The sequence below is a fragment of the Pan paniscus genome, chromosome 11, assembly GCF_029289425.2.
Source record: "Pan paniscus chromosome 11, NHGRI_mPanPan1-v2.0_pri, whole genome shotgun sequence".
NCBI lineage: Eukaryota > Metazoa > Chordata > Mammalia > Primates > Hominidae > Pan > Pan paniscus.
The window spans coordinates 81598090-81612382 of NC_073260.2; the positions used below are offsets into that span (position 1 = coordinate 81598090).

A 14293-nucleotide genomic window follows, 5' to 3' on the forward strand; every position below is an offset into this window, starting at 1 on the left:
GTGCCTCATGATCATGGATACAACATCTATTCTTAATTTTTCCTGTAGTCCTGGGGTACTTAGCACCGTGGCATATCTGTAATAAGCACATGCACACCTCGAAGGAGGTCTTCACTTCAACATACAAGTTGACCATGGCATGCTCTGGGCTCCAGTCCTCTACAAAGATGTAGGGCAGGAACTACCAGTTGTCAGCACAGCACCATCCCACATTGCTCTTCTAATGGAGCCTTTCACCCTAAATGTTCTTTCTCGTCTGATGGGAAGGATCCAAGTATGTAAAGATTATGTTCTAGATCAGCTTTGGTCTGTCCTAAAAGAAATTTGCCAGTGGATTATTCCATATGGATAAAAGTCAGTTTCTCTGGTCTTCCTGGAATGTGTCTAGAAAGCAAATACATTATTTACAAGTTCATAGTAGATCAATGTATTGGATTAAAATATGACAAACATAATTTGGTCATTGTGAGCATGCCAGCTCGGTCAACTATTCACCACACATGATGCCCTAAATATAACTCTAGGTTTTCTTATGCCCAAGAGAGGGACATACTCTTGGGTGTCTGGACTGGGAAACATATATGAAAAACCATTTGGCCACTCTACATCTTGTTATTGGAGAATCGAAACCATCTATATTCAAAGATATTATTAAAAGGCAAGAAGTTAACTTCTGTCATTTTGTTAATTGTTTTCTGGTTGTTTTGTAGATCTTTTGTTTCTTCTTCTTTTATTGTTTGCTTTATGGTTTGCTGAGTTTCTGTACTGATAAGCTTTGATTCCTTTATTTCATTGACATATCTGGTGTAATTTTTTTCTCTGGTTACTCTGGAGCTTATATTTAAAAATGTATATTTATGATAGACTATTTAAAGCTGATAAAAATTTTGATCACACACGAACCTGCTATACTACCCCCACATCCCTTGTCAGTGCACAAAATTCGTACTTTTTTTGCCTTAATTTATATTGTTCTGTATTGGGTGTTTATTAAGAACTCATTGTAGATATAAATATTTTTTACTATTTTGATGTTCAGCTTTCTCAAGGGTGATTTGAAAGATTCTAAAGCATAATTTCAGTAATGTAGGATTCTCAGTTTGAATATGAATTTACTTTTAACAGTTAGGTTGATAGTGTTCTGTGTTTTTGCATTAGTATTGTTCTTTCACTTGCGATTGAAGCACTCCCTTAAGCATTTCTTGTCAGGCTGGTCTTATGGTGATGAATTCCATAAGCATTTGCTTGTCTGGGAAAGACTTTATTTCTTTAATTTCTGATGGGTAGCTGTGCTAAGTACGGTACTCTTTGCTGACTGATTTCTCATTAGCACTTTGAATATATCATCCTCATCTCTCCTAGCATTCAAGGTTTCTGCTGTGAAAACTGATAGTCTAATGGAGACTTGCTTATTTGTGATTTGATGCTTCTCTCTTGCTAATTTTAGAAGTTTTTCTTTGTATTTGACTTTTGACAAATTGATTATAATGTGCCTTAGAAAAGGCCTTTTTGGGTTGAAAATGTATGGGACCCTTTAGGCTTCATGGAACTGGATGTCCGTATCTCTCCCAAGAATTGGGAGATTTTCAGCTATTATTTTGTTAAATAAGTTTTCTGTGTCTTTGTCTGTCTCTTCTCTCTGTTTCTCTTCTATATTTTCAAAATCTGTTATCTTAATATCATGGCACAAGTCTCATAGACTTTCCTTGATTCTTTTTACTCTTTTTTTCTCCTTTTTTCCCTCAGGCTGGGTTATTTCAAAAGTCCTGTCTGCAAGTTCAAAAATTCTTTTGTTTGATCTAGTGTGCCATTGAAGCTCTCAGTTGTACTTTTTATTTAATTCATTCAATTCTTCATTCCTAAGATTTCTGTTGGTTTGTTTTCTTTTTTTTCTTTTTTGAGACGGAGTCTTGCTCTGTCACCCAGGCTGGAGTGCAGTGGCACGATCTTGGCTCACTGCAAGCTCCACCTCCCAGGTTCACACCATTCTCCTGTCTCAGCCTCCGGAGTAGCTGGGACTACAGGCGCCCACCACCACGCCCGGCTAATTGTTTGTCTTTTTAGTAGAGACGGGGTTTCATGGTGTTAGCCAGGATGGTCTAGATCTCCTGACCTCGTGATCCGCCCACCTCGGCCTTCCAAAGTGCTGGGATTACAGGTGTAAGCCACCACGCCTGGCCCGTTTGTTTTCTTTAATGGTATCTATGTCTTTGTTGAATTTCTCATCCAGGTTATGGCTTGTTTTTTTTATTATTTGATTAAGTTTTCTAGCTGTATTCTTTTGTGTCTCATTGAATTTTCTTAAGATCAATATTTCAAATTCCTTTTAAGGCAACTTGAAAATTTCCATTTATTTAGGGTAACTTTGTGAAGAATTATTGTGCACCTTTGGTGGTGTCAAGTTTCATTGCATTTTCATGCTTTTTATCTCCTATGTTTATATTTATGAGACTGTTGACATGGTCACCTGTTCTAATTGTATAGAGTGGCTTATGTAGAGAAAGATTTTCACCTGGAGATGTGTCTTAGGGTGTCAGTTGGATGGGCTGCATCTGCTTTAGTTCTAGGAGGACACACTAGTGTAGTATCTGTGCTTTTCTCTTGCCTTTTTTTTTTTTCTTTTGCCAGTATCCATTTTGGTGATACCTGTGAGTGTCTTGGTGACCTAAGCTGCAGGAGCATGTGCAATTTGTTTTTCTGCTCAGGATTGGGGCTGGGGGAGAAGGTGGCGGTGTCAGGAAGCTGCATGCCTATCTAGTGACTATGTTACTGAGTCACAGGGGTTGGTTCACCAGTTTGAGATGGGACTCCTCTGGAAACACTCGCCTGGCTGTGGATTACTGGGGCTGCTCTGCAGGTTTGAGATGGGGATAACCTAGAAACACCAGGCCCAGTTGGTGAGCGCACTGATGGCACAATAAATCAGTAATCGGTCCACAGTTAGAGTGTTGCAGTCACTAGGATGTGGAAGGGAAACCTCTTTGAGAGTTTGTTTCTAGGATATAGAGAGCAGCAGCTGCTTTCCTGGAGAAGGCTGTTGTAATGACAGGGTAGCCTCTGGGATGGAAGGAGGCAGTGACTACTAGTTCATGGAGCAGAATATACTCAGCTATGGCTTGGCTTTCTAGATGGTGCTATATGTGGGCTCCTTCTCTGGGGCAGTATAGCCTTGTGGGCATCAAGCAGCTTCCTAAACTAGGCTGCTAGAGATGGGGTTTCACCATGTTGGTCAGGCTGGTCTCAAACTCCTGACCTCTGGTGATCTGCCCGCCTTGGCCTCCCAAAGTGCCGGGATCACAGGCATGAGCCACCATACCTGACCTACCTTTTTTTTGTTTTGTTTTGTTAAGAAACTTGCTTATGTTGTTCTTTATTTTCTTCTTGACCTTTTTTTCCCCAGGTTTCCTTAAAGTCATGAGTCACTTAATGAGGTAGATACGTTCTGAGAAATGTGTTAGGCAATTCCATTGTCATACAAACATCATAGAGTGAACTTACACAGACCTAGATGTGTAGTGTGTACCTATAACCTGGTACACACCTAGACTATATGGTGTAGCCTATTGCTCCTAGGTCACAAACTATACAGCATGTTACTCTACTGAATACTCTAGGCAGTTGTAGTAAAATGGTATTTGCGTATCTAAATATATTTAAGTATAGAGAAGGTACAATAGGGCCAGGCATGATGGCTCATGCCTGCAATCTCAGCACTTTGGGAGGCTGAGGTGGGCAGGTCACTTGAGCCCAGGAATTTGAGACCAGCCTGGGCAACATGACAAAACCCCTTCTCTACCAAAGAATCCAAAAAATTAGCTGGGTGTGGTGGTATAGGCCTATAGTCCCAGCTACTTGGGAGGATGAGGTGGGAGGATGGCTTGAGCCTGGGAGGTGGAGGTTGCAGTGAAACAAGATTGTGTCACTGTGCTCCATCCTGGGCAACAGAGCCAGACCCTGTCTTTTTTTAAAAAAAAAAAAGTACAATAAAAATTCAGTATTTTACTCTTATAGGACCACTGTTGTATATGTGGTCCATTTTGTCAATTGAGATGTTGTTAAATGGCACGTGACTGTATATCCATTAATTGTAGGTGATTGAGACTGGCTCTCTGAAAACACATCTACACTCACTGTCCCCAGGCCTGGAATAGCTCCTGTCATGCCTTTGTGTGGATTAGGGGAAGGTACTCTTCCTCCAGCAAGTGCAGCAGCCTGGTGCAGACCTTGGGCTGTGGTGCCAATCCCTGGATGCCCCTAACAGGACCCCAGCTCATGCAGCAGCCTTGCTCTGCCCTTTCTTCGGAAGTCTTCTAATGAGATGTGCATGCAGTGCCCCCACTTTTGCCTCTTACAACCACTCAGGAGATGACTGCAGGTGTACTTTCCTGCAGAAATAGAGAGATTGTAATCTTCTCTATTCTTTACTAGTTGGCTAATAAGACAAAATGTCATGAACTCAAGAGGGGCCTTCACATTCCAAAAGAACTATCACACGGCTGGGCTGTGAACCAGGTTTGACTCCTCTGTTCTCCTTAAGCTGCTGGAAAACTTCGTGGCCATGAAATGCTTTGGTCATCTTTCATAGTGGCCAACGCTTGGCCATGTGGTTAATGCAAGGAGAACTGGAATTAGGTGGATAATATTTTATGTGAATTAGGAAACTTTTTAGGCATGAAGTTATTATCAAGTCAGCTCTGAATATTCTATAAATATTTATTCTCTCAGAGGAAAATATTACCTCAAGACTGCCCAGTTTTTCTTAGATTTTATAGCCTTCTCAGTATTTTCTGGCTACATATATGGGGTTTCTAAAGAGACTGTTACCTAAGCAATGACCTGTGTGTGTGTATGCACATGTAGTAGTCACATTAAACACCCTATTGGTATTTAATACCCAATGGAATTGAAGAACAATGGAACCAATTGCACAATAAACCATCTTATAAGTTAAAATGGTCTCCATCTAATCAGGCCATAAATGTTGTGAAGAGTGTGTAGTTTGATGTTTCTCCTATATCTCAAGCTTCTAATGTAAATGAAGAGAACTTGGAGATGACAGACAGTGAAAATGACTTGCAGGAAAATCCTAAAGACTGTTAAGTAACAGGAGAGTTTCATGTTTGACAGTGTCTGGAAATGTTGAATCTGTTTCACTGGCTGACCTTGGCTTTCATGCATGTTTATAAAAAGGCTGCCTCATTTTTACCCAGAAAAAAATGATTTTACTTTTTGTTTATCTGGACTAGCTAATCTTTTTCCTCCAAAATATTTATTTAATATTTACTCTGGGCACAGCATTGCCTTGTGCAGTGTGTAAGGAATTCCTCAGTGGATTAATAATTGAGATGGGTATTTACAACATCATACCCAATATATAAAAATGAAACTTTTGCTGTTAAATACATGGACTAATTTTGTAAAAAAAAAAAAAATTCTTGTGCCTTTTCTTTGTGCAAGACATGGTGCTAAGCACTTCTCTGCATATCATTTGTTTTTCTCCCGATTAATTATCTACTCTTTGCTCAATTGCTCTCAGCACAGGATGGTGAATCTTCATAGATTACATTCATCCAGGGTCCCTTGCCTTTTGGCTTCTGATATAGTTTGGATATTTCTCCCCTCCAAATCTCATGTTGAAATGTAATCCCCAATGTTGGAGGTAGGGCCTGATGGCAGGTGTTTGGATCATGGGGGTGGATCCCTCATGAATGGGTTGGGCCATTTCCTTGGTGATAAGTGAGCTGTCACTCTGAGTTCACAGGAAATATGGTTGCTTAAAAGTACATGACACCTCGCCTCCAACCCTCTCTCTCTTGCTCCTGCTTTTGCCATGTGACATGGCAGCTCCCACTTCACCTTCTGCCATGAGTAAAAGCTTCCTGAGGCCTCCCCAGAAGCCAAGTAACATCAGTGCCCTGCTTTTACAGCCTGGAGAACCATGAGCCAATTGAATCTCTTCTCTTTAGAAATTATCCAATCTCAGATATTTCTTTATAACAATGCAAGAATGCCCTAATACATAAAATTGGTACTAGGCATGGAGTATTGCTTAAGATACCGGAAAATGTGGAAGCAGCTTTGGAATTGGGTAAAAGGTAGAAGTTGGAAGAGTTTGGAGGGCTCTGAAGAAGACAGAAAGGTGAGATTAAGTTTGGAACTTCTTAGAGACTGGTTAAATTGTTGACACCAAAATTCCGCTAGTGATATGGACAGTGAAGTCCAGGCTGATGAGAACTCAGATGGAAATGAGGAAGTTATTGGGAACTGGAGCAAAGATCAGCATGTTATGCTTTAGCAGAGAGGTTAGCTGCATTGTGTCCATACACTAGGGATCTGTGGAAGTTTGAACTTCAGAGTGATGATTTAGGCTGTCTAGCAGAGAAATTTCTAAACAGCAAAGCATTCAAGATGTGGCCTGGCTGCTTCTAACACCCATGCTCAGATACAGGAGCAAATAAATGACTTAAAGTTGGAATTTATATTTAAAAGGGAAGCAGAGAGTAAAAGTTTGCAGCCTGGCCATGTGGCAGAGAAAGAGAAAACCTTTCTGGGAGAGTAATTTAAGCAGTCCATGGAGCAACCACTGGCTAGAGATATTTGCATAACTAAAAGGGAGCCAAGTGCTAATAGCCAAGACAATGGGAAAAAGCCTGGAAGGCATTTCAGAGACCTTCCTGGCAGCCCCTCCCATTGCAGGCACAGAGGTCTAGGAGGGAAAAATGATTTCATGGGCTAGGCCCAGAGCCCAGCTTCCCTGCACAGCCTCAGGACACTGCTCCCCATATCCCTGCTGCTGCAGCTCCACCTGTGGCTCAAAGGGGCCCAGGTATAACACGAATGACTGCTTCAGCAACAAAGGGTAAAAGCTGTAAGCATTGGCATCTTTAATGTGATGTTAAGCCTGTAGGTGCACAGAGTGCAAGAGTGAAAAAGGCTCAGCAACCTCTGCCTAGATTTCAGAGGGTGTATGAGAAGGCTGGAGTGCCCAGGCAGAAGCCTGCTGCAGGGCTGGAGCCCTCACAGAGAACCTCTACTAGAGCAGTGTGGAGGGAAAATGTCGGGTTAGACCCCCACACAGTGTCCCAGCTGGTGCACTGCCTAGTGGAGCTGTGAGAAGGGGGCCACTGTCCTCCAGACCCCAGAATAGTAGATCCACTAACAACTTGCACCATATGCCTGGAAAAGCTAGAGGAACTCAATGCCAGCCCAGGAGAACGACCATGGGGGCTGAACCCTGTAGAGCTGCAGGGACACAGCTGCCTAAAGCTTTGAGTGCCCACACCTCATATTAGTGTGCTCTGGATGCAGGACATAGAGTCAAAGGAGACTCTTTTGGAGATTTAAGATTTAATGGCTGCCTTGCTGGGTTTTGAACTCACATGGGGCCTGTTGCCCCTTTGTTTCAGCTGATTTAACTCTTTTGGAATGGGAATTACCCAATGCCTACACCCCCATTGTATCTTAGAAGTAAATAACTTGTTTTTTATTTTATAGGTTCATAGGTGGAAGGGACTTGCCTTGTCTCAGATAAGACTTTAGACTTTGGGCTTCTGAGTTAATTCTGAAATGAGTTAAAACTTTGGGGGCTACTGGGAAGGCATGATAGTATTTTGCAATGTGAGAAGTCCATGAGATTTGTGGGAGGAAGGCAGGAATGATATAGTTTAGAGATTTGCCCCCACCCAAAACTCATATTGAAATGTAATCCCCAATGTTGGAGCTGGGGCCTGGTGGGAGGTGTTTGAATCATGGGGCAGGTTCCTCATGAATGGCCTGGGCCATCTCCTTGGTAATAAGTGAGCTTTCACTCTGAATTCACAGGAGATGTGGTTGTTTAAAAGTGTGTGGCAACAATCCCCCAACTCTTTCTCTCTGTTGCTCCTGTTTTTTCCATTTGACATGCCAGTTCCTGCTTCACCGTCTGCTGTGAGTAAAAGCTCCCTGAGGTCTTTCCAGAAGCCAAGCGATGTTGGTGCCATGCTTGTATAGTGCACAGAACCAAAAGCCAATTAAGCCTATTTATTTACAAGTTATCCAGTCTGAGGCATTTCTTTATAGCAATGCAAGAACACCCTAATATAGTTTCCATTAAGTTTAGCCAATGGGAGATGCTGGCATGAGATCTAGGGTGGGAAAAGAATGAAGTTGCAGTAGTTATCCTCCTTGCCACCTTCTTGCTAAATCATCTTAGATGGGTTGCTTTACTCACAGAGCCACCCTCCTTAGGTTCTTGTAAATGTTCACTGCTTTGCCCCTTAGGACTCAATAATGGCTCCCCATAATTTCTGCTATTAGAGTATTGAACTGTCTTCTCTTGGCTAGGGAAAACATAAACCCTGCCCTCAGTTTTGCAAATGGTCTCTTTATTAAATTCAATACAAACTACCTAATTTTAATTTGCCATCTTTTCCTAGCTAGTCCTGAACTCATACAAAAGTAAATCAGATGGGTATCTAGTCTTCAAGGTGAAGATAAGCCATGTTTCAACATAAGTATGACAAGATAGAATTTAAGTAAGAGGCAGTGTAATACACCAGTGAGAACAGTCAACTTGAAATTAGGTTGTATAGATTATAATCACTGCTCTGCTTCTAGTTGTGATTACCTGGGTGAAATACATGACTTCCTTGGATGACAGTTTCCCTAGGTATATAAAGAAATTAAATGTGCTCAAAATTCTCTCCAATGTTGAGATTTTATACTGACTGCTCTCTTTGAGTTCTATAAGGAAGTAGCAATTAAATGCTAGAAGGGAGTGGCAGCTAAAGTACCATGGAAACGTGGGGAAAACATAGATTAACTCGTGACAAAATTACTAAGAGCAATGATATTTCTGAGGAAGAAGAGATTGCTGGAATAAGGGAAAGCTTCAGGGAACAGATGATGCATGGGAAATCTTTATTTCATATGTTGGGTTAGAAAATCATTAAGTGAGTAAATAATTGTTGGTAAATCTTCCTGAGTTAAAGCAAAGTCTATGGAGTTCCTGACATTCCTTGTAGAGCCATCCAGCTATGGAACATGACTTAACTATTGTAGTTAGCAGGTACATGATGCCAGTTGTATTAGTCCATTTTCACACTGCTGATAAAGACATACCCAAGACTGGGAAGAAAAAGAGGTTTAATTGGACTTACAGTTCCACATAGCTGGGGAGGTGTCCGAATCATGGTGGAAGGCAACAGACACTTCTTACATGGTGGCGTCAAGAGAAAATGAGGAAGATGCAAAAGTGGAAACTCCTGATAAAACCATCAGATCTTGTGAGACTTATTCACTACCACGAGAACAGTATGGGGAAACCAAGCCCATGATTCAAATTATCTCTCACTGAGTTTCTCCCGCAACATGTGAGAATTATGGGAGTACAATTCAGGATGAGATTTGGGTGGGAACACAGCCAAACCATATCACCAGTGTTTCCTGAGTTGTCTCTGCAGAGACTCTTGTATCCACTTTAGGATACCTAAGATAACTGCTGCTCTTGCCAGAACATGTACTTCTGCTGCCTTTATATTTTCCTTAAGATCCCCTCTTTGCCTTCCATGTCACATGACATTGGATTTTCCAAAGCATCTGGACAGCCTCAGTGCTTCTTTGCTGATAATGACACAGACTCTTCCAGGAGCAAAAAAGTTCTAAGCAATCTCCCTGTTGTGTTGAGCAAGAAGGGAGGGAGATAGTGTATTTCATGGGAACTCCTGAAGACAGAACTTGTATGACTGCCAATTATGTAACTATTTAAGAAAATTTACTGATCTATTATTTATTAGGCATGATGTTGACCAAGCCCTCAGGGAACTTAAGACTAGTAGAGGAAAGGGAAGGTTAATAAGAATACTTTAATCCAATGTTGTAAGCACTATGGTGTGACACAGTGGATGTCTAGATTATTATGGGAACCCAGAGACCCTACATAACTCAGCTGGAAGGTGGGTGGGCTTGGAAGGAATCAGAGAAACTCCCTAAGAGATAATGCTAATATTAGCTCATTCAGAAAGGTTGTACAAGTGTTAGTCACAAGGAGAGAGAAGGGAAGGATGTTCACAATGAGAATAGGATGACCTAAACCTTGGAACTATAAAATAGTGAGGGATGTGTTTGAATTGTGTGCATATGGGTGTATCATGTGGACATAGACTAGCTTGGTGTATCAGAAGTATAATATAAATGTGGGTAAGTGTCCTTTTAAGGGTTAGTTGGGTGTTTATGTGCTAGCTGGGGAACCTAACCACACAAGATAGCCTTATTTGTCTGGGAAGTACATTTTAATATCCACTAAGTCAATTTAGGAAGGAGATTGTGAGTGTAGTAGATGGGTAAGTTGAGGCTCCCTGTGCAGCATTATTTCCCACACATCTCTTGGCAAGGAGCCTTGACAAATAGCAGCAATAAAAGCTTTACATCTTTCGATCAATCTATAATGGAATAATGTAATTCCATTCATGGATGATTTGACAATCATACCGTCTTGCCAAAGAGGGGGAGATTGATGGATCCAGCCAAACAAAGGTCTGTGTGGCAAGGGAAGCTTGGTAACATGCTCTTGCAGTTTTCTCTGGGTTTGGGAATTATTGCTGTTTTTCTCACTTCTTGGTTTTAATGGGTGCCTGAGAAATACTCTGACTCCCAGGGCTTTGCAGGAAGGGGAAAAAACAGATTTAATGCTATTCTAAGTCTTTAGACACATTTACACATCCTCCATCTGCTTGGGAGGGAAAAAAATTCAGATTTCAATAACAAAAATTGTACAGGTCTTCCTTAAGGCAACAGAAAATGCATGTGATAAGGGAATAGCCATGAAGTGCAAAGGCGCATTTAGGTCTTAGTGCTTATTGACTGGAGCTGCAAAGAAGATGTGAAGGATGTGTGAAAAATCCCAAATAAAAGAGCTCGAGTAACATACAATATGGATAAGAAAATGTGCTTTAAAGAAAATGCAACTGTCACAAATGAACATGGGTTATGGAAAAGAAGTGGGGCCAAGGACAAGAAGTGTGTGACAAGAATGACGATAAGCAATATTCTCTTCTTAGAAGTTTGGCTCGCGGAAACAATATTCTGTTCTGCAGTTATTGGTTTGCATTACATTTATTCAAAATACAATTTGAAATGCAAGAATCGTGAACTAGACCTACTTTTCCTCTTCTCCCTTGCTACCTGTAAGGGAGATTTCAATCTTACAACCACTGAAAACCATAATCAATGTGAAGAGGGACTGGGATGGCTACAGTACCAGTCCTAGGAGGAGGCTAGAAAGCACAAAACTCCACAATTCCCTGTCAGGCGGTTATAGGGCATGTTGAACCAACAATCACATTCAAGGTAGACATTTGACGGGAAGTATATTAAATGTGTGTTACTGCTTATAAAGACTTTCTGGGATGAAATACTGGATGTGTTTTAGGTTGGTTACAGCCAATCTGGTGAACTTGTGCAGCACATTGTGAAATGTCACTTTTCTATTTAAACTCAAAAAAGGCAATGGATTTACGTGCTTACCAGTTGTCATTTACATGGTATTCTACAGCATAAGCCCATCTGATTCATAGCATATACCTTGTGTGCCAGCTATATATAACAGCCCTGATATTAGCACCTGGCCAACTGTTTAGGACCTTAAAGAATTTTTAGAGTCCCTCTCTCCCCTTCACCATAGGCCTGGAAGAGATTTTTTAAAAGACTGCGTATAAGTTCCATCATTTTTGGGGGGTGGATTCTTATGAGATTTTAGCCACTGGGATTCATGTCAAACCAGATAAATTTCCATTAGCCCACACCCTTGGCTTGGTGAGACAGAACGGTGCCTATACGAAACGAATATCTTGGCCAACAACCAGCCTCTGCCAACAGAGCCCATGTCTCACCTTCTTGTATGACAGGCAACTCTCTGGATCTGCCTTGCTCGTGGCTCACCCCTGCTTTTTGCCACCCGTCCTGCTAGCACCCTAACCGTGACTCAGCCACTTTGTAACTTCTAGCCCTGACATGGTAACTATTTGTGTTTCTCATGCAGCTTGGTGAATCCCACTGACAAGTTTTGGGGCATACATCCAGTTTACCTGGAGTCTAGGAACTCCTGCAGCCAGACATTGTATTCACTGGAAGTTCTTTACTACATTTCTCTCTGCCGTGTAGGCAGAGCTAAAGGAATTTTCCTGACATTGAATGTATACTCTCAGGGTAGGCATTCAGAGTTTTTTAAGACCACTTAATTCACAAACATTTACTGTATTCTTAATAGATGCCAGGTATTGTTAGGGTTATAAATTATAACTGAGGTGTGGCTAAGAGTGTAGTAGGAAAGAAAATGGATGCAGATAGCTGTAATTAGAAGATGATTGACAGTAGGTCAGTAATCTTAGAGACAAACCCTAAATGGAGACACCATAGGAAAAAAAGACATAATTTCTGTAAGCTGTATCACAGAAGGCTCTAGAAGGGGCAGCTTTTGAGATAGACTTCAGTGGATGGATGGAATTTCAGAAGGAGAAACTTATCAAAGTGTGCATTCAGATAGAAGAAATAGAGTAGGCACGAAGGGCATGAAGACAGGATGTATCTAGGTAACAACAATTGGGATAAATTTGCGGGAGCAAGGAATGCACACAGAAGAGATGATGTAGATAAAATAAATCTGGAACTTTGTCCTGAAATATGTTGAGCCAGGGAGTTATGCTATCAAAGCTAGCTATGCATTTGGATGCTTAACTCTTGATGGTGACTAGTATGTATCGGTGGTTCTCAACTAGAGGTTAGTCTTGCTTGCCCTCTGCCCAGGGATGTTTGGCAAGATCTGAAGTTGCTTTTTGTTGTCACATATCAGTAGGGAGAGGAAGTAGATAATCTGAGATGTGGTTGTTACATCTCAGTAGGGGGAGGAAGTGGACTTGTCCACTGCTACATGTCCCATTGTGCATCCAATAACAAAGAATTATCTGGCTCCAAGTATCAGTAGTGCCAAGGCTGAGAAACCCTGCAATGGATTAAAGGAGGAATTGACTGCTGAAAGGGGAAACAAGGGTTAAAACAGTATTGGAAGGGTCTAGCCAAGAGAAAGGAGGATCTCTACAGGGCAGTGGTGGTAAAAAATGGAAGAGGAGAGACAGCTGTACTGAATATTTAAAGGTAGAATTGACAAAAATTTGGCAACAAATTCTTTGTGGTGAGGAGGAAGGAAAGAATAAAAAGAAAATCCAAGGCTTTGAACTGGTTTTGCTGGGAGAATGATTTGTCTAATCACAGAAATGAAAAAGGCAGCAAGAACCAAAACTATATATCCTTTTGATGGGAAAAAACTATATATCCTTTTGTCTAACAACATTGATATAAAGCTGGGTTCAGATCCTAGCTTTTCCACTTACTATTTGTATGGTTTAGAAAAATTTCTTTAGTTCCATGGGGTTATTTTCTCATTAGTAAGATAGTGATAATATCATCTCCCTTACTGGTCACCATTAAAGTAAAATCAGATCATGTTCATGCAGGGAAGTTCTCTGGGTGATCTTAGACTAACCGAGTTCTCCCCACTTTCTCCCTTGTATTTCTCAAGAATAACTGTGTAATGTTCTGGGAATGCAACATTGTGAGACAGGGAAGAACTGACCTTAACAGTCAGCTCTGTTCCTGTACCCCTGAGAGACAAGACGTCCTTCAATGCTTTAGCCCAGCAATTCACAGTGTCACAGAGTATAAAACCCATGTGGGCTACTTTCCAGAGTCTTTCAGCTGTGGTACAAGTGGGGAATGCGCAGATGAGACTTCATTCACCTCAGGCAACTTTTCTGAGCCTTGGAGGACTGTTTTTTCATGAGCCTCTAGGTTTCCATTGTCTCCTGCTGCTTACTCTAAGTAATCCATTTCATGTAATTTGTTGTGTCTGTGGGTGTTTTGTCTCATGTCACTCAAGGCAAGGTGGTAACCAGTGCACAGTGAATCTTCTTTACAGTCCATAGAACACATTGCCAGGCACATAATTTTGCTCCATAAATGGAGCTATTATTCTGCCTCTGCTGCTCTTATCTCTTATTGTCCAGCCTGGGGAGATGTCAAATGTGCTTGAGAAAAATCTTAATGACAGCTCCTTTGATAAACACTGATGCTCAATAAAATCAAAGCTACCAGTTGCAGTGATTTAAAAGACATTTTGGCAAAATTCTTTCATTTGGAAATTCTACTGTGGTTTTGGACTCAAGGAACAATGTGGAAGTGGTCCCATTTGTTGTGTTTATGACCTTTAAGTTAATTAAGATGTTAATCCTTGACAATAGCAATTCTAACTGAAGAACTGAAG

General features: G+C 41.2%; 1 long non-coding RNA gene across 1 annotated transcript in view; it reads left to right on the forward strand.

The window, feature by feature from the left end:
• LOC134728543 (uncharacterized) overlaps positions 1 to 14293 on the forward strand; it is a 747936-nt gene that overhangs the window by 400850 nt on the left and 332793 nt on the right. The window lies entirely within an intron of this gene.